This window comes from Tamandua tetradactyla, chromosome 21 (assembly GCF_023851605.1).
Source record: "Tamandua tetradactyla isolate mTamTet1 chromosome 21, mTamTet1.pri, whole genome shotgun sequence".
NCBI classification, from domain to species: domain Eukaryota; kingdom Metazoa; phylum Chordata; class Mammalia; order Pilosa; family Myrmecophagidae; genus Tamandua; species Tamandua tetradactyla.
In genome coordinates this window covers 23,849,532-23,877,116 of record NC_135347.1, presented here as the reverse complement: position 1 = coordinate 23,877,116, position 27,585 = coordinate 23,849,532, and the positions used below count along the sequence as shown (strand labels likewise).

The 27,585-nt window shown below is 36.1% G+C and overlaps 1 long non-coding RNA gene and 1 other non-coding gene across 8 annotated transcripts in view; both read left to right on the top strand.

The window, feature by feature from the left end:
• LOC143665306 (uncharacterized) overlaps positions 1–27,585 on the top strand; it is a 174,409-nt gene that overhangs the window by 11,877 nt on the left and 134,947 nt on the right. For 6 of the 7 annotated variants that reach the window (XR_013166861.1, XR_013166859.1, XR_013166858.1 and 3 more), the window contains exon 2: positions 12,003–12,080. This is a non-coding gene — a long non-coding RNA (uncharacterized LOC143665306). The remainder of the gene's footprint in view (positions 1–12,002; positions 12,081–27,585) is intronic. The other variant, XR_013166860.1, reaches the window with a different exon arrangement.
• On the top strand, positions 5,131–5,289 carry LOC143665889 (U1 spliceosomal RNA). The gene has a single exon (XR_013167284.1). It is a non-coding gene; the product is annotated as a U1 spliceosomal RNA (small nuclear RNA).

Genomic DNA, 27,585 nt, shown 5'->3' with positions numbered 1-27,585 from the left:
CCTGGTGCATGCAAGAAGAATGTGTATTCTCTTTTTCTTGATTGGAGTGTAAAACACATGTTTGTTAGGTCTTGTTGGTTTGGAGGTTCAACCAAATCTTGAATTTTCTTTTTGACCTTCTGAGTAGATGTTCTATCCATTATTGAGAGTGGTGTGTATTAAAGTCTCATGCTCCATTCAAATATGTCAGTATTTGCTTCATATATTTTGGGGTTCTGCTGTTAGGTGTATTTGTGTGCATGGATATATATATAATTGTTACATCTTCTTGTGGAATTATCCCCTTAATCAGTATAGAATGACAAATATTTGTCCCTCATAACTGTTTTTAACTTGAAGTCTATTTTATTCAATGCAGATATAGCTACCCCAGCTCTCTTTTTGTTCCTACTTGCACAATGATAATTTCTACCATTTTTTCACCTTCCAGCTACTTGTGTCTTTTAATTGAAGGAGAGGCTCTTACAGAGAGCATATAGTTGGGGCATGCATTTTTATCCACTCTGACAGCCTCTACTACTTCAGGACTGGTGAATCTAATCATTTATATTAAATCATTACTACTAATAGTAGTAGCCATTTTACTATTTACCTTTTGTGTGTCATAGCTTTTTTTGTCTCTCACTTCCTTTAATGCCTGCTTTTATATTTATTTGAGTTTAGTGTTGTATCATATTGTGTCTTCTCATTTTTCTCTTGATATCTTATCTCCTTTTTTATTACCATAGGATTAAAATCTAGCACCCTAAATATATAACAATCATATTTAGTTTGATGCCAGCTTAACTTCACTAGCAGGTACATATATGTTTCCTATTCCCTGCTGTTCCCCCTTTCTTTTTGTGCTTGTTACCACTTATACCTTTCTACATTGTAAGTAAAAAAACAAACATAGATTTGTAATCACTTTTTATTCATTTGCATTTCAAAACCTGTAGGAAGTAAGAAGTGGAGTGACATACCAAAAGTACCCTACAATAATACTGGCATTTATAATTACCCAAATGGTTACTGTTACCAGGTCTTTTTTGTTTTATGCTGCTTTGGACTGCTGTCTGGAATATTTTCCTTTCAGTCTGAAGAACTCCCTTCACCATTGCTTGTAGGGCAGGTCTAGCAGTGATGAACTCAGCTTTTGTTTATCTGAGAATCTCGTAATCTCCTCCTCCCCTCATTTTTGAAAGAAAGTCTCACTGGATAAAAAATTTTTGGCTTGCAATTGTTTTCTTTCAGCACTTTAAGTATTTGAACCCACTACCTTTTTTGCCTCCCTGGTTTCTACTCTGAACTTAATGTAATTGGGACTCCCTTGTATATTTCGGTTGCAGCCTTTCTCTTTCAGCCTTCAGAACTCTTTCTTTGACCCTTACATTCAATAGTGTGATCAATATATGATTGGGGATACTTTTCTTCATGTTTATCCTGTTTGGTGTTCTCTGGGCTTCTTGGATGTGTATATTCATGCCTTTTGCTAAGTGTGAAGTTTTCTGTCATTATTTCTTTGAATATTCATTCTGCCCTTTCCTTTCTTTTCCTTCTGGGACTCCCATAATGTACACATTGGTACACTTGATGGTGTCCCAGAAGCTTCAGGGTAGTTTTGCTTTTAATATTTCTTTTTTGTTGCTGCTCCTCAGCCTCACTCATTTCAAATCTCTTGTCTTCGAGGGCACTGACTCTTTTTTTTTCTTCCCACTCCAATCTGCTCTTGAAACCCACCTGGCATTTTTCTTTTGACTTATTGTGGTCTTCAACTCCAGAAGTTCTATTTGGTTTCTTTTTAAAATTTGTATCTCTTTACTAAAACTCTCATATTGCTTATTCATTGCTTTCCTGATATCCTTTGCTTCTTTCTCTTTATTTTCCTTCACCTCCTTGAGAATTTTCAAGATCGTTTTTTTGTATGCTGTATGGTGAGGGTTGTATTTTATTCTTTTTCCATGTGAATATCCCATTGTTATAGCACAAATTTGTTGAATTTTGGGGGTGGGGTGGGGTGGGGAGTGCACAAGTTGGCATTGAACCTGGATATCCTGCGTGATAGGTGAGAACTCTACCACTGAACTACCCTTGCACCCCTAAGATCATTTGTTAAAGGCTTTTTCCTGAATATCCACTTTTTCACTTTCTTCACTGGTGTTTTCTGGATTTGTTTCCTGAGATGTCTGTTTCATGATGTTGTGCCAAGCCGGTGATTTGACAGAGATTACCTCACGCTTCAGCCCTCCTGCCACTTGCCCAAGGCAAATGTGATGTGCAGGGTTTGTCCTGTTTTTTTGAGCCTCTATCTTGACCTGGGCTTTTGCCTGTTCTTTGTTTTGGAGTTACCCTGTTATAGAATTTGAGTTATCCCCTCTGTTTCCCACAAGACAAACCTCTCTCCCCTGGGTGTTTGAAGCTGACAGACCTTTACCTCAGACTGTTTGAAATTATAGTTTCTTGTTCTCCTTTTGTTGTCTCAAGCTGCTTTTGCCTGGAAGGTGAATTCTGGGAGGAGGGGCCCACTGGATCGAAATTTCCTGAGTCAGTCTTTCACAGCCCAAACAGGGCCAGGGACCCTCAAAGGAGCACAGACTAGCTCCAAAATGCCCCAGGGAGGGAGATCAGGAAAAGCTCCAAGAACTTCTCCAATGGCTTCCCAAAGCTAAGCTTTCCTTCCTTAATCAGAAAATGTGGCCCTTCAGCTCCCTTCCCCCTCCAGCCTTGAGAAAGCACTTCCTCTTTAAGTCTCCAGCACCACCATCCTTGTCCAAGGTGAATTGAAACAGTGGCTCCCGCTGCCGTAGTCTGGGTGGGTTGAAGCCATGACTGCCCTCAGAGCTAAGTCCCAAGCCAAATTTGGTTAGCATCCAAATTTGCTAACCCAAATCCATGATCAACGATCAGCCATGTCCACCCTTGGTCTTGAGGACAGGGATTTTTACATCCCTTCTGTCTTCAGTGAGTTAGCCAGGGGCTGGGCCCGAAGGAAATGTGCCACAAGATTGGGTGATGGGTGGTGTTAGCTGCCACACAGAGAGAACAATTTATAGTTCTTTACCATAATTGATCAGCCTCTTTCTCTTGTTCTTCCCTGGATACTGTACAATATTCTTCTGGCCTCCCAAATTTCAAAATAGTTGTTTTGTGCAGTTCCTTCCTGTTTAACTGTTGTTTTGGTGGAAGGATTGAGTCCTAGAGCTCTCTACTCTACCATCTTCCCACCATCTTTTCAGCTTATTTTTTTAATCTGGTGTCTGTATGGTATAGTAAAAAGAGAAGCAGCCTAGGGTCTGGCCTGCTGAGTTTCTTTCATGATTCAGTCACTGGATAAATATGAGACTGCAAGCAAGGTACAAAACCTTCTAGACATAATTTCTTTATATGTAGATGGAAAATATTAACATTGATGATCTTTGTGGTATTCCATGAAAATTCTAATTTCTTTAAGAGAAGAGTTTAGCGTTTAATTGGTATTTAAGTCTGTGTCTATTTATTTACTTAAGAAAATTAGATACAAAGAAAGTTCTCAGCTCTACCCATCCATACACTTGGGTAAGTGAAATTAAGTCTCATAGAGCCTATGCTTATAAATGTCTATTAATTACAGCTATAAAGGTCAATGAAGGAGGGCGGGCCATGATGGCTCAGCAGGCAGCATTCTCACTTGCCATGTCAGAGACCTGAGTTCAATTCCTGGTGCCTGCCCATGCAAAAAAAAAAAAGACAATGAAGGAAACAGTGGTACCAAAAAACAGTCCCCTCTGTCAGCTATCATTGACCCAGTAAGAACCTTCAAAGACCAGGCATTTCCTCCAAGAATAGAAGAAACAGATGGTTTTGGAATCTTGGGCCAAAGTTGCCTGATATCAAAACCCAATTTCAGATTCTGTATAGTAAGGTACTTAAGGACCTAAACTTAGATGCCAGATTTCCTGATTCTTGGCCACATACTCACTGTCTGTATAATCGTTGCTTATCATCCTTATGCTTCAGTTTCTTTATTGTTTTATATTAATATTCCTACCTCATATGTTTGCTGTGATGATTTATTTAGTTAACAAAAGCAAAATATTCAGGAACTGGTTGTCCCATTTAATCATTCAATAATATGACAATATTATTTAAGAACATAAACTAAGGATTATAGCTGATTACCAAACTATTGGCCTGTGACCAAAGGATTCTTCCTATAGACCTTTTCCACCTTCTTCTATCATCAGAGGAAGATCCTTTTTATCCGTCTATCTGCAAGGATTGCACTCCAGGTATACTGACTCTTGTGATTTCCCCAAATGTGGAAAACTCTACTGCATAATTTGTGGTGGGGGGTGGGGGGACAGCTACATCAGCATCAAAGCCTGATTTCTTAATTTTCATAATTTCATCTTGAGCTTGAAATATTGGACAAAGAAATCTACTTTCTGATTCTAAAATTGTATTATTGAGGGGTGCAAGGGTAGGTCATGGTAAAATTCTCTACTGCCATGTGGGAGACCTGGTTTTTTTCCCAGTCTGTGCACTTCCCAAAGCAAACAAACAAACAAACAAAAAAACCAAACAAACAAAAATTCAACAAAATGTTACTGCAATAATGGGATACTCACCTGGAAAAAGAATGAAATGTGAACCTTGCCATACAGCATACAAAAAAATTGTCTTTTTAAAAAAATTGTGACAAAGAAATTTTACTCTAAGATTGCCTTAAACATCTGTTCTTATCAGTTCTCTTTTTTTTTTTTTTTTTTTAAGAGAGAGGGAGGAAGGGAAGGAAAGACAGAGAAGGAAGGAAGGATGGAAGAAAGGGAAACATTTTTTTAAACATTTTCTTGTTTTATTATATTTTGTTTGTTTGTTTGTTTTTTACATGGGCTAGGGCCGGGAATCGAACCGGGGTCCTCCGGCACGGCAGGCAAGCACTCTTGCCCGCTGAGCCACCGCGGCCCGCCCTTATCAGTTCTCTTTTACTCAAGATAACACATTCATAGTAATATTCCTCCCACCAAATAAAATTGTGTGACTATTTACATGTGTAAAGGCAATCCAAAATTGTTAGAGTTTCAGATTTGAATCAGATTACTTCTAGAAAGTTTAATAGAGTAAGTGAACTTTGAGAAAATAATCAAGGAAATGATAAAGATAAATGGAGAGATACTTACCTGGCAGGGGTAACCATCATGAAGATGGTTTTCCCAGGGCAAGTCTCACCCATTGCACTCCAGGTATACCGACCCTTGTGATTTCCCCAAATGTGGAAAACTCTACTGCATAATTTGTGGTAGTGAGGGGCAACATTCATGCTGTCCCCTGGGGAAAAAAAGAAAGAAATGGAGAAAGTATTTCAGATGGGATTTATGACTTGATAAAAGACAGAATTAAGAGTGAGTTTGTGAAACAATGCATGAAAACAGTATACAATATTCAGCCCATCTAAATATGGAAACAAATCAATTTTTTTTTGTCTGTTTAATTTCTGGAAACCAATTTTTCTTGCATTGCTTGGAGCAAAACTCTAATCTTGGCAAGCTGATTGATTTCAAATATGGTGGATCTGTAAAAAAAAGATAATCTAGTTGGCAGCACATAAAGAATAGACAGGTAGGTAGTAAAAATCTGCTAGACAAATGGAACTACAAATATTTTTAAGTCGGCCTAAGTTGAGACAAAAGCTAAATTCTCGTAATGAACTGCAATAATTTCAGAGTAATCTGCTACTCAAGAAATAAAACCAACCTGGATCTATCAAAATACAAAGGCAGGCAGTGCAAAAAATAGCCCTCAGCCAAAGTGAAAAATAAACTGAGAAATACCACACCAGGAAGCTTTCTGCAACACCCAGTTTCAAACTCCAGAGAAGAGAAATATTTTTTGGAAAGCTTTTGAGGTGCAATCACTTAAACTTTGTTTATAGTGGCACAATGAAGTCTTTTCTGTTCTTACCTTGCCAAAAGTAAAACCCTAATGGATTAGGAATATCAACAAGCAGCATACAGAAAACGTTAAGGTAGAAGGATGTCAAGAAGTATGGAATGTTTCTAAGTCTATTATTTCCTTCTTTGTGTTAGCAGCTGGACTCTACATTACTTGCTTTCAACTTTGTCCATGTTCCTTTTTTATAAAAGTCACTTCTGTCACTTGATTTCAGGCTTTCCTCTTTGCACTGAATTAATAGTATTATTGATTATGCTGTCAGCAGTTTCTTGCACTTTTATTCTCACTTCCATCGTTTACCTAATGTTCCTAAAATATATAGTATTTAGCATTTTCACTAACAAACTTTATAGTATGGAGCTGCCTTACAAATTTTTTTTTGCATGTTCTCTGCATTAAAATAATTAAGTTTATAATTCTACTTGACATGTAAACATTAACCATGATCTACTTTACATCTTATTTTGAATAGCAAATGGTACGGTTTGGCATGTTCCTATTTCTTCCTGTGAAAATAACCATCATTTCTTATGAACAAACTGTTTCAAATGAGTACACATTTTGTATTGATGTATCTATCTTTGATCAATGCCAAAATACTTAGGTTGGCTGCTTTACTCCTTCTTTTGTATGTCCCTGCTATTAACAAATAATTACATATGACGGTTCTTTGCTCACAAACTGATTTACACATGGTGAAATCTGAATAATGATCCTGGCAGACCCCAGTACTTCACTCAGCTGCTTTTAATGACCATACCATGTTGGCAAACAGCTTTTATTTGTCTCAGAACCTCTCCTTATAAATAACAGTAACTCTTTCAATCCACCTGGTTATCCTAGTACTGCACTATCCTCATTTCTAATCTACAAGCTTAAAATCTCTTTTCCTTAAGAAATGACTCTTATCTGCTCCCTTTCTCATACCTGACCCGACTAAGTGATCTGACTGCATGTGTTTTTTGTTTTGTTTTGTTTTTATTTAATCTCCTCCTATCATCTTAGTTTCCACTCCCTCCACCCAGCTCCTTTTCCTCGAGGTCAGGCCACCCTGGTTTCCCAATTATGAAAATTCCAAATGCCACAGAGGAATCCAAGTTTTACCACTTTAGATCCATATATTTTATTGTTGCATTTTACTAAGCACCAGACATAAAACATCCTGTCATGTAAGCATTCTTGAGCTACTTTCTTAGAAGTGAAATTTAATTATTCTGATCTGGCATTTATAAATATGTGTGACCAAACGTCATTTATCAAAACAGCACATTATTTCACATTGTTGGCTGATTTATAAGCAAAGCATCAAAGCTCAAAAGAAGACAACTAATACTGTCAAAATAGCTGTTTATCAAACTTTATGTTTCTCAAACTTTTAACCCAATTTTTTTGCCCAATAACTTGACAAAAGTGGTACTGTTATTAAGCATTGGCATTCCTCATTACCAAGTAGATTTCATTCCATGTTCTGATGCCTTAAATTATATTATAAATCAAGAATGGGGTCTGAACTAGTCACACATGAATTTTTTATGGTTAAAATAATCCTGACTTAAATTTGAAAATATATTAAGGTATGTATAAAAATACAATTTAATTAATCTCTAATACCGTTGATATCCACAGTAAAGATTTTAATATATTTCCTTCAAATATATTTGTAGTATTCTTTATTGTGAAGAGTAGCATATGCTGAATATAGAACATCAAAAAATATAGAAAATTTGAAAACAATCATAGACTCTCATAATTCTTACACCTGGAAATAACTATGACAATAACTTGATTATACCCTTTCAACCATTATACGAATAGGGGCAATTATATATCTAACAATAAAACATAATAAGGGACATATTTTACACAGCTTTAACTTATTTTTCCTACTAAAAAATATCCGTGAACTCTTATTAAGTATTATTCTGAATAGTGCTATCTAAATGCAGGTTCACAATTTCCCAACCATTCAATACCTGTTACTACTTTCTAGATTTCAGACAACTTGCAATATTATTAATTATTGTTTTGAAGTTACATGTTTTCAGTTTTAATATTCGTATTAGTTAGAGTTTTCTAGAGAAACAGAATCAACAAGGAACACTCACAAATATAAAATTTATAAAGTGTCTCACATGACTGCAGGAACACAGAGTCCAAAATCCGCAGGGCAGGCTGTGAAGCCAAAGATTCCGATAGAGGGTCTGGACGAACAAGACAGGAGAGGCTCGCCAGCCGAAGCAGGAAGAAGAGACTGTCTCTTCTGAATCCTCCTTAAAAGGCTTCCAGTGATTACATTAAGCATCACTCATTGCAGAAGACACTCCCCTTTGGTGATTACAAATCAGCTGTGGATGTAGCTGACATGATCATGATTTAATTCATGTCCTCATTGCAACAGACAAACCAGCACTTGCCCAATCAGACAAACAGGTACCACCACTTGGCCAAGTTGACATATGAACCTAACCATGACAATATTATATTATTCTCATTCAGTTTTAACCTGATTTGAAACATTTATTTTATTTTGCCATTTCTTTTATATTAAAAGTTTTCTATTTGAAAATACTCAATTTACCTTCTTTTTCATTAATTTAGGTTTTTTTTAAATGAACTCAAAAAGTTATATTTTTTGAACAGCCGCATATTTGAATGTCTATTTGTTGACTTGTACATATGTAAAATAAGTTAATTGGGTATAAAATATTAAGTATAAATTTTCATTCTCATAACTTTTCTCTTTTAATTTTATCATTGAAGAGGAAAAGTCTGTTGCCACAGCGGTTGCTTTATTTCATATCCAAATATCTTTCAACATGACTATTTTTAAGATTGTTTTTCTTACGTGTGTGTGTGTGTGTGTGTATGTGTGTGTGATTCAGAACCTCAGCACATATCAAGATGTTTGTCACTTTTAAAAATCAACTTATGCAATCTGTAATCAGAATGAGCAAACCTGGTAATTTTATCACTAGAAAAACTTCTTAAGTTTTATCTTTAATTGCTTTTGAAAACATTTGCTCTGACTTACTGTTATCTTGCATGTTTAAGAGCATATTCTCATAGCTGTAATATTCCCATTTCCCCTCAGAAAGCTGATCATTATCACACATGTTAAAATATGAGAAAGACAGAAAATCTGTTTTCTCTTCCTAATTAACACTGGAATAAATTATTATATATTTATATTTAACATTGGGTAGATGTATGTGGTCATGTATGTAAGAAGATTCCACTTTATCTCATGCTCTAACCCAGATATTAGTAAACTTTTTCTGTAAGAACCCTGTAGTAAATATTCAAGGCTTGGCAGTCTCTACAGTCTCTGCCACAATTACTCAGCTTTTTCATTTCACCAAATACAATATGTAAACAAATAAAAAATAATGTTTATTTACAAAATATTATTTTTAAAAAACAGGCAGCAGGTTGAATTTGGCTGGAGAGGTATTGTTTGCCAACCTCTAATCTAAGCAAATTGCTAGTTGGTCCTCTCCTCTTAACTGTAACTGAAGGACAGCTTGATGTACACAGTTTCCAACATAATTACCTGTCTATAGCAGGCAATGATCACCGAATGCAGGTCTTTTCTTTTAACCCAGGAAGTTCTCTACTTCCAAAGTCTTGCTAAAATATCTGTACTGAAATATGCTTGCAACTCTTCAAACTCTAGCAAATACTGCCATCACAGATCTTCAACTCAGTTTTCTGCCCTGGCAATAGCACCCTACTTGTGGGGACTATTTATCTAACTTGTAGACAAGTAAGGCTGTGCAATTTTCTGTTGCCGACTCTTTTAGTTACCTATGGCTAAATAACAAATTACCCAAAACTTAGCAACTTTAAAAAACACATATTTATTAGATTCCAGTTTCCATGCATCAGAAATCTGGGCATAGATTACCTCTGTCCTCTTCTAAGAACCTTATAAGACAGCCATCAAGGTATCAGCTAAGCTGTCTTCTCACGTGAAACTTAGCTGGGGAAGAATATACTTCCTGTAAAACAGGTCACTGGAAGAATTTATTTTGTTGTGATTGTAGGAATGAGGGCACCTGCTTCTTGCTGCCTATTCATTAGATGCCACCCTCAGCAACTTGAGGCTTCCTGAAATTCCTTGCCATACACACTTCCCCAACTTGATTCTTTTTTTTTTTTTTTTTTCACATGGACAGGCACAGGGAATCGAACCCGGGTCCTCTGGCATCACAGGCAAGCATTCCTGCCTGCTGAGCCACTGTGGCCCACCCACCAACTTGATTCTTATTCCAAGCCAACAGGGATAGTCTTTAGAATTAGTTTTCTAGCAAAAGGGATTCCTATATAAGTTAATTTCATCATGAGAGTGGCATGCTATTTATCACCTTTGTTATATTCTGTTGGTTAATAGAGAATTGGGGATCTCTGAACGCCACCTTAGAATCTGTCTATCACACCATTGAATTTAAGCCTCTAATTTAGGAAGTAAAGAACAAGAAAGGTATAAACTATTTTCTGTCTTTTGAACGTTAGTATGTTTTATGGAAAGCAGATGTACAGCCTAATTGTATATTGAAGAGTTGTAGAGATAATTCCCTGATTTGGTAAACAGGTTGTTTACAAGTAATCCTTTGGGGTATTATGAGTTTTCATATCTTTTCTACTCTCAAAATTATTAGTACTGGAAGTTGTTAAAGATTGCGTCAGAAGCTTTTAAGCCAGGTGGCATTTTAGCGCAGAGAACTCCTGTTGCAGTCAATTCTAAATGTAGTATTTCATTTCCAACGTCTTATGAAAAGGACAGAACTTTCCAGAGTCGGTTTAATAGAAGTAAATTAATTTTAGGCAGCAACTGCTCAAGCATGATAGTTTGAATCCAAAGGTATCATGAAGATCTTGTAACAGAATCGCATGACAAAATGACCTGTGCTTACCAAGGTTTGCCAAAGAATACTCACGTTTAAAAGTTACCTTGGCAAGGAAAGTTCACGTATGCTCATATTTCAGGCTATTGTAGCTCTGATACTTACTAAAAACGCAAAGGACAACAACATAAGTCAGAAGGACTTGGCTGAATTGAGTTCAAGGTTAGGTAACAGGCTGTTATATAAACTTGAATTAGGTCTCTACTGATCTCATGTTCACATTCTTTAAGCTTCCTAGCTTACCAGTCATTGACAAAATAGCAATTTCCTGAAGTATGTTAACATATGCAATTTTTTGCTCCCTCGGTCTAAAAATTTAAAACAGAAAGGTACATGGCATCTGCAGATCCAGATTCACATAACATCCTATTTGTCTTTATATCAGCTTTAATAAAAATAGGTTAAATCTGTAATTATAAATTATATTCCTAAGCTTTCACCCAAATGCGTGTATTCCTTTAGAAATTAGAATAGATTCTCCACAATTGTTATCCTACTATCTTTCTGTATTTATGGTATTATTTTTTAAAAAAAGCTTTTGTTTAAAAATTTGACTTTATCATGCACATATTTTATTCTCAACATCTTCTCTTTTTAAATTTCATTAAATTGGTGAAGTGAGTCTTTCATATAACATGGTTATTCAATACTAAATCTCCTCTTATTTGAATGCTGCTTTTTAAATGTATAATGAAATATATCAGACCCATAAAGATTAAAAAGTCCAATAAAAAAACCTGTGCGCATTTGATCCTGTCTATCCATAAAGTTGAAACTATCTATGTAGCCCTCATATCTCCTTCCCCTTCTTCTTCCACAACATTAACCACTTTTCAAAAATCAGGTGTTGTCATGCCCATCTATTTCTTCACAGTTGTTTCCTACAAAGCCCATATTTACAAAATTTATATATAATATAATTTAACACAAATATCATTTATGAAAGTGTATGCTAATACATGTATCATTTGGCAGCTTTCTTTTTTTCTTCTCAATATTACATTTCTGGGAATCATTTTTATTACCATGCATGAACAATACCTAACTGATTTTCTCTTCTCTGTATAAGTTTGTTCTATGAATAATTTCAGTGTATGTACTCATTCTCCTGTTGTTGGACATGTAAGTTGTTATCACTGTTTTTGACTATTAAAAACAATTCCATGAGGGCCAATGTCTCTCTCCCAGGACAATGGATTGAGATTTTCTCTGCTATATCTCCAGACGGAATTATTGTGACACAGAGTGAGTGCATCTTCCAATTTGGTAAATATTGTGGCGTTGTTCTCCAATATACACCTATTTAGTGAATTTAAACAATTTTTTATGGTCTGTGTTTTGGATTTGGGTTTTGAAATCTTTCTGTTCCAAAACAGTATAAAGATATCCTTAAATAGTTTTTATTAACTCTCAAAGTTTATTGTTTATGATAATGAGTTTGAAATTTTATTGTTTTTATTATGAACAAATCATCAACAAAATGATTTTTTAGCCTAAGACACTATTATCTTATTTACTAGAGCTTTTTAATACAACTCAGTGTTTGGTAAATTAAGCCTCATTAAATTATTCTTTTTCAAAATTTTCTTGGCTGTTCTTGGCTGTTGGATATCCCAGAGAATGGTGAGAATCCACTTGCCAAGTTAAAAAAAGCCAAATAATTTTACTTGGGATTATGAGGAATTTATGGATAAATCTGGGGATAATAAACAATTTTATGATATCAAATTTTTCTCTCATGAATATTTTGCATCTTCCAATTTCATGAATATTTTCATGTATTTCACTTAAGTTTTTTGTATTTTCTATAAACATTATTGCACAGCTGATGATGTTAAAATTATTCTAAGATATATTATAATGATCATTGCTATTATAAACAGTACAGAAATAATTAAAAAGAAACATCTATATTATGTTCAGAAAATTTGCTAATCACTGCTATTAATGACATTACTTTGTTACTAGGGTCTCGTGTTTTTTTTTATTAAAGACCATAATAACTGAATAGTAAAATATTTCCTTAGGTATCCTGTTGTGTTTCAAAATCTAAATATACTTTTCTTTTTCATTGTCCACTATATAGTTCTATAATTACCATATAAAATAGAAATGGTTATAACGGCCTTCTTTTTATTTTTTGAGGGGATTGAAATACATTTACTCTACCTTGTATTTTCAATATTTCTTATCTTCTGGCTGTTTGCCTTTAAATGGCATATGGCCAGATTTTGTATTTATGTAGTCTAAATATTTCTTTTTCATGAGATGCTGACTCTACATTACATTTACATATTGCATATCACATTTGTAATCACTTTTGATGATTAAGTCAATTAGGTCAATGCTGCGTATTTTAGGGACCGTTATAAAAATACCTCACTTACAAATACCAGCTTCTCCCCATATTAGTCAAGTTAAGCTTGTTAAATAGTAGAAACAACTAACCACAATTTCTCACTGACTTAATCAAAAAAGGTTTAATTTGCTCCCAGAAAATTCTCCCACGTCCAAATAACTCTCCAGAAGTGCGCTTCTCCACAAAGTACTTCACCAATCCAGACTGCTTCAATCTTTAGTCTCACCATCTCAACACAAACCCCCCTCCACAATTGTCACAGAAGTGAAAGCAAGACATGGGGAAATAATGCATAAGTTTTTCACTGCCTTAGCCTGGAAGTGACAGGCATAACTTCCCCTCTTATTTCATTGTCCAGAGTGAGTCAATGGTCCAGCCTGCAAGGAGCTGAAAAGGGTAGTCTTCAGTGCACCTAAAGTGTCTGAAGAAGCAGGGCATGGCAAGCTGTAGTATTTTCCAATAGAATCCGGTGTGCATTTTTAGGTGTGATCACACTAAATAGTTAATTTAACCTAGGAAGAATGGGCAAAATTATAATGTTGGAACTTCCTTTCCAAGAAAATAGCTAGTCATTTCATTTGTTCAAGACTTTCTTCATGTTGTTCGGGAAAATTTTTTAATATTTTTTCAAGTATAATGTCAACATTTCTTGCAAGATTTTTTTTTTATCTAATTTATCTTATTTGGGAATATAAATGGGAAATTTTCTTTGACCACATCTCTTCTGTTTTGTTGTTGTTGGACTATATGAACATTATTGATATTTTATGTTATTAATACACCCATATTTTTGTTCCACTACCGTAAATTGTTTTACACTTGTTTCTCTTTAATTTTCCAGATAAAAAGTAAACTCATCTGCAAATAGTAATGACTAACCTCATCCAATGTTTACATCTTTTATATTTATTTTTTCTAATTTTATTGGATCATAGCTAAGAACATTTAAAAAATACTAGAATGAATAGTGGATATCCTTGTCTTTTTCCAGACTTGAGTGGTAATGCTTTTAAACATAATGTTGTGTTTCCATTATGAATAATGATGGCCTTTGTGCTGAGATGAATATATTTTGCCATGCTCAGGAAACTTTTATCATTTCCTATTTTTCATATTTTTTTTTCATATGTGAAAATAAATTTATTGTTTCTAGGATTATTCTTTGAACTTCTATTTTTTTATTAATTAAAGAAAAAAGAAATTAAGATCATGCATCTGTGTGATGATGTTAAGAATTACTGATTGCATATGTAGAATGGAATGATTCTTATTTTTTATATTTTGAGAAGGAATTTTTATAAGCCAAGATATTGAATTTATGACCAGTTGTTTCCATTTCTAGAGAAATGTCTATACGATGTTTTTTTTATTCCAAATCATGGGATAAATTATTTTAATATGCATTTATTACTCTGATAAGTGTTCCTAGATTCTACTTGCTAATATTTCTGTGACAATTGTCACATCAAAATCCTCCATTTATTTCCCATATTTTTGTGTTTTAAGAATTTTTTAATTAAAAATATAGAAGAATTAAAAATTAAAAAAAATAATTTTTAAAACAATTTAAAAATTGAGAAGAATTTAGATGTTTTCTTAATTTTCTATGCTCAGGAGCAGTTTGAATAGAATTTTATTTGCTTTAAATAACTCACAGGATTTTTCTGTGCAACAAGTGAGTTTACAGCTTTTTTAAGAGGAGGAAGGTTATTGCTTTGAAAACTTTTGCTTTTGCTTTAATGGAATTGATCTCTTTAGTTCCTATCCTCCTCAATCGATCTAATCTAATCTATCATTTAAGAAAAAGTGTGCATAAATTCTATTTCCCAAGCGTTGTTCCGTCTGCCCTACTTTTTAATTTAATAAAATAAATTTGAACCAAATAGACTTAATGATTGTTTTAATATCTTTTAATTTATTAATATTTCCTTATCATTTATTATTTCAAATATTTCTGATTTCTCCTTTCTTAAAAAGCTATATTTTGGATTTATATGATTTTCTCTCTTTTTCCTAATCTGTGGTGAGTTTTCTTTTACATTCATTAATTCATATTTAGTTTTCTCAATATTTGTTATTTAACTTTTTCTAAGTTATTATGTTGGATACTGAACAACAATTTTTATCATTTTTCTGTTCATTAAAATGAATCCTATATATTTTATCTTGAAAATATTATTATGAAAAACACTATTAAATTGACCTTGAATATCTAAAATAATTTTGAAAATGAAGAATGAAGTTGAAGGACTGAACTTCCTGATTTTAAACTTTATTACCAAGTGACAGTGATCAAACAGCATTGTACTGACACAAGGATATATAGACTAATGGTATTGAACTGAGAGTTCAGAAATAGACCATCACATCTATGGCCAACAGATTTTTATCAAGGGCACCAAGTTCCTCTTAACTGAGAAAGAATAATCTCTTTAATGAATAGTGATGGGAGAACTGGTTATCCATGTACAAAGTAATGAAAGGGAAACCCTATTCTACAACTTATAAAAAGTAACTCAAAAGGGATTGAATTCCTAAATATAAGAACCAGGACTATAGAACTCCTAGAAAAAAATATAGGGAAGCATCTTTAGGACGTCTTGTTAGACAATGGTCTCTTAGAATTTATACTGAAAGCATACATAGCCAAAAAAATAAATAAATAGGATCTCATCAAAATTAAAACTTTTGTGCATAAAAGGACTTCATCAAGAAAGTGAAAAGACAGCAGACTTGGGCAGGCAACAGTGGATCAGTGGCAAAGTTCTTGCTTGCCATACCAGAGACCCAAATTCGGTTCCCAGCGCCTGCCCATGTTAAAAAAAAAAACCTGTATAAAAAGACAGCAGAGTTAATGGAAGAAAATACTTGGATACTGAATATCTGATGAGGGTTTGATTTTCAGAATGTATAAAGAAATCCTAGAACATGCAAAATGATAAACTACCCAATTAAAAAATAATCAAAAGACTTGAATAGGTATTTGTCCAAAGATAATTAAATGGCCAAAAAACACATGAAAAGATGTTCAACATCATTACCCATCAGGGAAATGTGAACAACAACCACAGTGAGATACCACTCTACACCCACTAGAATGACTACTACGAAAAAAAGGAAACAGAAAAGAACAAGTGATGGAGAGGATGTGGAGAAATGGGAACTTCATTCATCATTGGGAGGGAATATAAGACAGTGCAGACACTATGAAAAACAATTTGTTAGTTCTTCAGAAAGTTAAGTACAGAATTACCTACCATATGACCCAACAATCCCAATTCCAGGTATATGTCCAAAATAATTGAAAGCAGCAACTTAAACAGAAGTTTGCGTACCAATATTAATAACATCATTTTCATAATTGCTAAAAGATGGAAATAGCCCAACTGTCCATCAACAGATGAATGGATAAACAAAATGTGGTATACACACATGGAATATCATGCAGCAATGAAAGGGAATGAGGTGCTGATGCAAGCGACTACATGGATGAAACTTGAAGAGCCCATGTTGAGTGAAATAAGATAAACACAAAAGGACAAATATTATATGATCTCACTGATATGAAACAAAGCATAAGCAAAGCCATAGAGTCAGAAACTAGAATACAGTTTACCAGGGGCTAGGGAAAGGGGAGGTAAAGCTTAATTGGTACAGAACTTCTGTTGCGGATGATAGAAAAATTGAATTAATGATAGTGATAGTTGTACAATATTGTGAGTATAATTAACACTGCTGAATTATATATTTGAATGTGGTTAAAGGGGGAACTTTTGTGAGTATGTTATTAAATAACAACTAAAAATAGTCATAGGTTAAATTTTTAAAAACACAAAACTATTAAATCGTAATTATGGGATATTTGATGATTCCAATAAAGGACAACCTGCTTCCCTCCCAAGTTCACTCAACTCAAACTGAGAACAATGGAGAAAAGCAAATGAGTGATTAAAACATCATTGTTATTGCTACCTCTGAGGTAAGAGTTAATTAGCTCCAGACAAATTTTTAACAAGAAAAGAAATAGGCAGCCACAAGGCCCCATGACAATTAGCTTTAGCCTAGTAGCTAAGGCACTCATTCCTAATCAATCACAAGGCTTTGACCCCAGAAACACTTCCCTGACCCCAACGTGCTGTGGAAAGGATTGGCAATTCTGAGTCATGAACCATGATTTGGTGAATCCTGCCACTACCTTGCCAAGTCACATGGTAGCAATCTAAAGGTTTGGCCTCCAACTTTATACTCTTTTAATACTTTCCCCATCAAAGCCCAGTCACAATTATTGTGCTGCAAGGATAAAGCTGAAGACAAGGTTCTGCGACATTATATTTGCTATTAAATCAAGGGCTGTTATTATAACTAGAAGAGGGGTCCACGTTTCCATAATCATGTAGCTTTAAAAATCTGTGGTGTGAATGACAAGGTCCTTCTTGAAGAATCTGACATCTAGCCCTGCCCTAGTGCTGTGTGCCACCCCATAAACATGCTACTGGTCCAGTCTCTGGGAAATTTTGAAAATGAACACTTTTAAGCAGGTTTGTGGTGTGGTGCTGGGCTATAAAACCTGTATGCATGACTCTGAGAATGTTGATAATGGAGAATGCAGTTGAAATTGGAATGTTCTAAAGAAGCTGATTTACTCATGCATTTGCAGACAACCTGAATCAAAGCATGTAGATCTTCCTAAGGTAAGGGCATGGAAGAGTAGAAAAGAATGATTGATTTCCATATGTGGGCTTGTTCCCAAGAGAAAAAAAGGAAGTATAAATAGCTTGTCCTTTCAAGCCCAATATTTCTTTCTACTATCACTTATCAAGTAGTCTCTAGAGTGCCACTGACAGAAATAAATAAGGGTGTTCGAAGAAGCAAAAAATAAATAAGGTGACAGAGAGGAGCAAAATGTGGAGTACTGTGAGGCAATCTCTGTGTGACAGGAAACATCAGGAGTGAGAAAGAAGCATCTCCACCTCTGCCACTCTCAACAATCTTCTAGATTTAATTCTCTAAATTAAACCATTGTTTAATTAAACCATTGTGATTAACATTAAGATTATGGTCAATTTAAAGATGAGCAGTCCTGCTCCCACCTTCACAAGCTCTCTTCCCTAATTGCTAGCTGCCAACAATCCTTGGGGTTCTTTTTCTAAGATGTTTTTCTCACATCACATGGCAATATTCTCTCCTTTCTCTTCTGGTTCCCTCAATTTCCTGCTTCTGGTTCCACCGATTCACAGACTTTGTGGCATTTTAACTTCCGGGTCTCTCCAGTACTTTCTTTCTCTTTCTCTCCCAGTTTCTTCTGCTTGTAAAGGCCTCCATTAATCTGGATTTAGGCCCACTCTCATCCACTTGGGTCACACCTTAACTAAAACTAACATCTTCAAGAGGTTCTATTTGCAATGGGTTCACACTCACAGAAATGTAAATTAAGAGTAAGAACATGTCTAAATTGAAGTACATTACTCAATCTACTAAATAACAGCACTCTAATATATATCTGAATGTGATCAAAGGGGGAAATGTTATATTTTATGTATGGTAACAGAATAAACATTTAAAAAAAAATCTATGAAGCTATGCTACCTGGGAACCAAAACTCAAACCATGGACAATTGCAAATCGTTATCATAGTGCAATTATAAAATGTTCTAGCAGCAACTGTAACAAATGTTCCACAGCAATGCAAGATATTAATAGGGTGGTATTGGAGTCTTGTATTTTAAGCATGATTGTTCTGTAAAAGCACAACTCCTCTCATAAAGAAACAATAACTGAGGAAAGAGCAGATATTGAGGAGAATGTGGGAGCATATTATCCTTGGTAGGCACCTAAGGGTATGCATTTTGTGAGGCCAACAGGCTTTAGTTCACAAATTTTCTGAGAGAGATTATATAGCTAAAATAGATACAAGGGGCCCAAGCCCCGCAGCAGCCGAGCCGCCCGACCTCCCTCTCCCCTCTCTTTCTCCGCCGGCCCGCCGCGCGGCGCCCAAGCCCCGCAGCAGCCGAGCCGCCCGACCTCCCTCTCCCCTCTCTTTCTCCGCCGGCCCGCCGCGCGGTGCCCAAGCCCCACAGCAGCCGAGCCGCCCGACCTCCCTCTCCCCTCTCTTTCCCCGCCGGCCCGCCGCGCGGCGCCCAAGCCCCGCAGCAGCCGAGCCGCCCGACCTCCTTCTCCCCTCTCTTCCCCCTCCTGCTCCGGCTGCTCTCCAACCACCACGGTGCCCTCTTCCCCTGCCTTCACCGTGCTCCTCCGCCACCAGCCTCGACAGCCTTGCCGCCCTCACCTTTCCTCCTCCAGAACAGCTACTGGGGGAGTGGAGATAATACAGAGCAGCTCCCGGAGCCACGACGGAGATCAAAGGGACAGCGGACCCCATCCTGGAACGGCTGACTATCTGGGAGAACCAGCTCCGGTGAGATCACCAAGGGGCACGGGCTTTCCTGGGTGGGACGGCAAGCGACCGGAGTCCCTCCCTTCCACCTTCCTGGGCCAGTTGGTAGAATTGGACAGGCGGTCCCCTTAGGCCGCGGCGGCTGGTGCCCCCACCACACGAGGCCCCCTGGAACAACTGAGATAGTTGGGTCGGAAACCCCCAGACCGCGGAGAACAGTGACCGGGGGATCCCTTCCAAACACGTGACTCCCCCGTCGGATGGGAACAGTGTACTCTCCCGGGCTGCGACAGCTGGCGCCCTCCCGCCACGCTTGGTGCCCCGCGCCGACTGGCTAATTTGGCCGGACGCTCTCCTGTGCTGCGACGGCCGGCGACCCTCCCCACGTTTGGAACCCCGGGCCGGCTGGCATTCTTCCAAGATGCTTAGGTTGCCGAACCTCCCCTACGGCGAGAGTTTTCCAGAGTTGAGGGACCCACAGCAACTTTCGCTGGTGGAACCCACAGACAGGCGTGTGCCACGAGCGCCACCTACTGGGCAGGATAGGAAGAACAGAACCCAGAGATTGCGCAGAAAAATCTTTCAAGCTGTGGGGTCGAACACCCGGGGAAATCTGACTAAATGCCCAGACGCCAGCAGAAGATAACGGATCACGCTCAGAAAATTGAACATATGGCCCAGTCAAACGAAGAAACCAATAGTTCAAATGAGATACAGGAGCTGAAAAAACTAATGCTGAATATACGAACAGAAATGGAAAACCTCTTCAAAAATGAAATCGATAAATTGAGGGAGGACATGAAGAAGACATGGGCTGAACATAAAGAAGAAATAGAAAAACTGAAAAAACAAATCACAGAACTTATGGAAGTGAAAGATAAAGTAGAAAAGATGGAAAAAACAATGGATACCTACAATGACAGATTTAAAGAAACAGAAGATAGAATTAGTGATTTGGAGGATGAAACATCTGAATTCCAAAAAGAAACAGAAACTATCCGGAAAAGAATGGAAAAATTTGAACAAGGTATCAGGGAACTCAAGGACAATGTGAACCGTACAAATATACGTGTAGTGGGTATCCCAGAAGGAGAAGAGAAGGGAAAAGGAGGAGAAAAACTAATGGAAGAAATTATCACTGAAAATTTCCCAACTCTTATGAAAGACCTAAAATTACAGATCCAAGAAGTGCAGCGCACCCCAAAGAGATTAGACACAAATAGGCGTTCCCCAAGACACTTACTAGTTAGAATGTCAGAGGTCAAAGAGAAAGAGAGGATCTTGAAGGCAGCGAGAGAAAAACAATCCGTCACATATAAGGGAAACCCAATAAGACTATGTGTAGATTTCTCAGCAGAAACCATGGAAGCTAGAAGACAGTGGGATGATATATTTAAGTTACTAAAAGAGAAAAACTGCCAGCCAAGACTCCTATATCCAGCAAAATTGTCCTTCAAAAATGAGGGAGAAATTAAAACATTCTCAGACAAAAAGTCACTAAGAGAATTTGTGACCAAGAGACCAGCTCTGCAAGAAATACTAAAGGAAGCACTAGAGTCAGATACAAAAAGACAGAAGAGAGAGACATGGAGAAAAGTGTAGAAAGAAGGAAAGTCAGATATGATATATATAATACAAAAGGCAAAATGGTAGAGGAAAATATTATCCAAACAGGAATAACTCTAAATGTCAATGGACTGAATTCCCCAATTAAAAGACATAGACTGGCAGAATGGATTAAAAAACAGGATCCTTCTATATGCTGTCTACAGGAAACACATCTTAGACCCAAAGACAAATATAGGTTGAAAGTGAAAGGTTGGGAAAAGATATTTCATGCAAACAACAACCAGAAAAGAGCAGGAGTGGCTATACTAATATCCAACAAATTAGACTTCAAATGTAAAACAGTTAAAAGAGACAAAGAAGGACACTATATACTATTAAAAGGAACAATTAAGCAAGAAGACATAACAATCATAAATATTTACGCACTGAACCAGAATGCCCCAAAATACGTGAGGAATACACTGCAAACACTGAAGAGGGAAATAGACACATATACCATAATAGTTGGAGACTTCAATTCACCACTCTCATCAATGGACAGAACATCTACACAGAGGATCAATAAAGAAATAGAGAACCTGAATATTACTATAAATGAACTTGACTTAACAGACATTTATAGGACATTACATCCCACAACAGCAGGATACACCTTTTTTTCAAGTGCTCATGGATCATTCTCAAAGATAGACCATATGCTGGGTCACAAAGCAAGTCTTAACAAATTTAAAAATATTGAAATCATACACAACACTTTCTCGGATCATAAAGGAATGAAGTTGGAAATCAATAATAGGCGGAGGGCCAGAAAATTCATAAATACATGGAGGCTCAACAACACACTCTTAAACAACAAGTGGGTCAAAAAAGAAATTGCAAGAGAAATTGGTAAATACCTAGAGGCAAATGAAAATGAAGATACAACATATCAAAACTTATGGGACGCAGCAAAGGCAGTGCTAAGAGGGAAATTTATTGCCCTAAATGCCTTTATCAGAAAAGAAGAAAAGGCAAAAATGCAGGAATTAACTGTCCACTTGGAAGAACTGGAGAAAGAACAGCAAACTAATCCCAAAGCAAGCAAAAGGAAAGAAATAACAAAGGTTAGAGCAGAAATAAATGAAATTGAAAACATGAAAACAATAGAGAAAATCAATAAGACCAGAAGTTGGTTCTATGAGAAAATCAACAAGATTGATGGGCCCTTAGCAAGATTGACAAAAAGAAGAAGAGAGAGGATGCAAATAAATAAGATTAGAAATGAAAGAGGAGACATAACTACTGACCTCACAGAAATAAAGGAGGTAATAACAGGATACTATGAACAACTTTACGCTAATAAATACAACAATTTAGAAGAAATGGACAGGTTCCTGGAAAGACATGAACAACCAACTTTGACTCAAGAAGAAATAGACGACCTCAACAAACCAATCACAAGTAAAGAGATTGAATTAGTTATTCAAAAGCTCCCTAAAAAGAAAAGTCCAGGACCAGACGGCTTCACATGTGAATTCTATCAAACATTCCAGAAAGAATTAGTACCTACTCTCCTCAAACTCTTCAACATAATCGAAGCGGAGGGAAAACTACCTAATTCATTCTATGAAGCCAACATCACCCTCATACCAAAACCAGGCAAAGATATTACAAAAAAAGAAAACTACAGACCAATCTCTCTAATGAATACAGATGCAAAAATCCTCAATAAAATTCTAGCAAATCGTATCCAACAACACATTAAAAGAATTATACATCATGACCAAGTAGGATTCATCCCAGGTATGCAAGGATGGTTCAACATAAGAAAATCAATTAATGTAATACACCATATCAACAAATCAAAGCAGAAAAATCACATGATCATCTCAATTGATGCAGAGAAGGCATTTGACAAGATTCAACATCCTTTCCTGCTGAAAACACTTCAAAAGATAGGAATACAAGGGAACTTCCTTAAAATGATAGAGGGAATATATGAAAAACCCACAGCTAATATCATCCTCAATGGGGAAAAATTGAAAACTTTCCCCCTAAGATCAGGAACAAGACAAGGATGTCCACTATCACCACTATTATTCAACATTGTGTTGGAAGTTCTAGCCAGAGCAATTAGGCAAGAAAAAGAAATACAAGGCATCAAAATAGGAAAGGAAGAAGTAAAACTATCACTGTTTGCAGACGATATGATACTATATGTAGAAAACCCAGAAAAATCCACAACAAAACTACTAGAGCTAATAAATGAGTACAGCAAAGTAGCAGGCTACAAGATCAACATTCAAAAATCTGTAGCTTTTCTATACACTAGTAATGAACAAGCTGAGGCGGAAATCAAGAAACGAATCCCATTTACAATCGCAACTAAAAGAATAAAATACCTAGGAATAAATTTAACCAAAGAGACAAAAAACCTATATAAAGAAAACTACAAAAAACTGTTAAAAGAAATCACAGAAGACCTAAATAGATGGAAGGGCATACCGTGTTCATGGATTGGAAGACTAAATATAGTTAAGATGTCAATCCTACCTAAATTGATTTACAGATTCAATGCAATACCAATCAAAATCCCAACAACTTATTTTTCAGAAATAGAAAAACCAATAAGCAAATTTATCTGGAAGGGCAGGGTGCCCCGAATTGCTAAAAACATCTTGAGGAAAAAAAACGAAGCTGGAGGTCTCGCGCTGCCTGACTTTAAGGCATACTATGAAGCCACAGTGGTCAAAACAGCATGGTATTGGCATAAAGATAGATATATCGACCAATGGAATCGAATAGAGTGCTCAGATATAGACCCTCTCATCTATGGACATTTGATCTTTGATAAGGCAGTCAAGCCAACTCACCTGGGACAGAGCAGTCTCTTCAATAAATGGTGCCTAGAGAACTGGATATCCATATGCAAAAGAATGAAAAAAGACCCATCTCTCACACCCTATACAAAAGTTAACTCAAAATGGATCAAAGATCTAAACATTAGGTCTAAGACCATAAAACAGATAGAGGAAAATGTTGGGAGATATCTTATGGATCTTACAACTGGAGGTGGTTTTATGGACCTTAAACCTAAAGCAAGAGCACTGAAGAAGGAAATAAATAAATGGGAGCGCCTCAAAATTAAACACTTTTGTGCATCAGAGAACTTCATCAAGAAAGTAGAAAGACAGCCTACACAATGGGAGACAATATTTGGAAACGACATATCAGATAAAGGTCTAGTATCCAGAATTTATAAAGAGATTATTCAACTCAACAACAAAAAGACAGCCAACCCAATTACAAAATGGGAAAAAGACTTAAACAGACACCTACCAGAAGAAGAAATACGGATGACCAAGAGGCACATGAAGAGATGCTCAATGTCCCTGGCCATTAGAGAAATGCAAATCAAAACCACAATGAGATATCATCTCACACCCACCAGAATGGCCATTATCAACAAAACAGAAAATGACAAGTGCTGGAGAGGATGCGGAGAAAGAGGCACACTTATCCACTGTTGGTGGGAATGTCAAAGGGTGCAACCACTGTGGAAGGCAGTTTGGCGGTTCCTCAAAAAGCTGAATATAGAATTGCCATACAACCCAGCAATACCATTGCTAGGTATCTACTCAAAGGACTTAAGGGCAAAGACACAAACGGACATTTGCACACCAATGTTTATAGCAGCGTTATTTACAATTGCCAAGAGATGGAAACAGCCAAAATCTCCATCAACAGAAGAGTGGCTAAACAAACTGTGGTATATACATACGATGGAATATTATGCAGCTTTAAGACAAGATAAACTTATGAACCATGTAATAACATGGATGGACCTAGAGAATATTATGCTGAGTGAATCCAGCCAAAAACTAAAGGACAAATACTGTATGGTCCCACTGATGTGAACGGACATTCGAGAATAAACTTGAAATATGTCATTGGTAACAGAGTTCAGCAGGAGTTAGAAACAGGGTAAGACAATGGGTAATTGAAGCTGAAGGGATACAGACTGTGCAACAGGACTAGATACAAAAACTCAAAAATGGACAGCACAATAATACCTAATTGTAAAGTAATCATGTTAAAATACTGAATGAAGCTGCATCTGAGCTATAGGTTTTTTTTTTGTTTTTGTTTGCTTGTTGGTTTGTTTGTTGTTGTTGTTTTTTACTATTACTACTACTTTTATTTCTTTTCTTTATATTAACATTTTATATCTTTTTCTGTTGTGTTGGTAGTTCCTCTAAACCGATGCAAATGTACTAAGAAACAATGATCATGCATCTATGTGATGATGTTAAGAATTACTGAGTGCATATGTAGAATGGTATGATTTCTAAATGTTGTGTTAATTTCTTTTTTTTTCCGTTAATAAAAAATAAAAATAAAAAAAATAAAAAAATAAAAAAATAAAAAAATAAAATAGATACAAGGGCAATGGGGGAACTTTCCAAGAAGTGGTATAGCAGATTGAACCATGTACTCCTACTGTCATTGCATCTTTTCCTTGAGCTCTTGTATTTCTACTTTTTTGTTTGATTACTTGGAAATTATTGCTTGTTACTATTAATCATATTAATATGTCAGATAACCAGGACATTACTTACCCGGAACCAATCACACAAAAGTGATTGGGCATTCTCGACCCACACTGGTGGCAAAAAATTAAAGAACATATATGCATGAGAACAAACCATACCCACTTCTTCACCTAGCATATCAGAGACAAATTTTTCCTAGAATAGGAAAGATGAATTCTATTTTGTCAACTCTACACCTCTTTGTTTCAAATATTCATCTTATTGTGGTGAGGATTTTGCTTCGTAACTCCTCAAACATTGGATAAAGTGTAAACTTTTTTTACTAACCATATTAAGAAAAGTTTGATTATAGTTGCCAATCAGCTCACCACTGTGGTTTCCAGCTCCCTGTAGGATTTTCCTCTTTTTTTTTTTTTTTATGTGATCTTAGATATACAATTAAAGAACACTCTTTACTTTGGAACTATCTTTTCTGTGTTAGAAAGTTTTTCATCATATGTCACGTTTCTAGGAATGGAAATCTCCTTTTTTAAAGACATTTCATATTTTTTCATTTAAACATTGCAGATGCAGAGAATATCATTCGTCATATCAACACATTTATAGATAGATATAGGTGCACAGATTGAATTTTATTCAAAAATTTCTAAAATATACCCACCAAGCAACGACTTTCTCTTCCTCCTCCTCTCATACCCTGGTGACCACTAATTTATATTCAATCTCAAAAAATTTCCCATTTCTAGTGTTTCATATAAGTAATATCATCCAGTATTTGTCTTTATATGTCTTACTTATATCACAGCAGATAATATTTTCAAACTCAATCCTTGTTGCAGCATGTCTCAGAACTTCATTCCTTCTTATGGCCAAATAATATTACATTGTGATATGTACGACATTTTGTTTATCCAATCATCCGTTCATGGGCACTTGGGTTGTTTTCACCTTTTGACTACTGCTGTGAATATCAAATATCTGTTTCAGCCCCCTTGTACAATTTCTTTAGGTATATACCTATGAATGGAATTGCTGGGCCATCTTGTAATTCTATCGTTAACCTTCTGAGGAACTGCCCTTCTGGTCTTCAGAGTGATGCATCATTTTATATTTCCACCAGCATGTACAAAGTTCCCAATTTCTCTGCATTTGTCCATCTTTTTAAAAATAATAGCGGTGCGACGGTGGCTCAGTGGCAGAGCTCTCGCCTACCACACCCAAGTTCGATTCCAAAGCCTGTCCATGCCATGAAAATAAAAAATAATAAATTCCCATTCTTGGGTGCACGGACGGTTCAGTCGTGGCATACTCGTCTTCCAAGCGGGAGGCCCCAGTTTGCTTCCCGGACCATGCACTTAAAAAAAATAAATATCTATTCTAGTAGGTGTGAAGCAGCATGTGATTTTAATTTATTTTTCCCTAATGAGGGATGCTAGGGCATCTTTTCTTATTCTTATTGGCATTTGTATATTTTCTTTGGGAAAATGTTTACCCACAGTCTTTGGCCATTTTCTGATAAAGTAGTTTGTCTTTTCACTGTTGAATTATGACTTCTTTATATATTCTGGATGCTATATCTTTATCAAATATATGCTGTGTTACTAGTTTCTCTCATTCTAGATTGCCATTTAATTTTCTTGATAATGTCCTTAAATATGCAAAAATTTCTAATTTTGATGAAGTTGAATTCATCTATTATTTCTTTGTTTACTTCTGCCTTTGGTGTCATACCTAAGAAAAAATTGAATCCTAGGTCATGAAGATTTTCCTCTCTTATAGTGGTTTCAGGTTTTCAAGCCTTATATTGGGTTCTTGGCCTTTTGATTTAATTTCTTATATATGGTGAGAGCTGGGAGCTGAATTTCATCATTTTGCATGTAGAAATCCAGTTTTACCAAGCATCATTTCTTGAAGAGT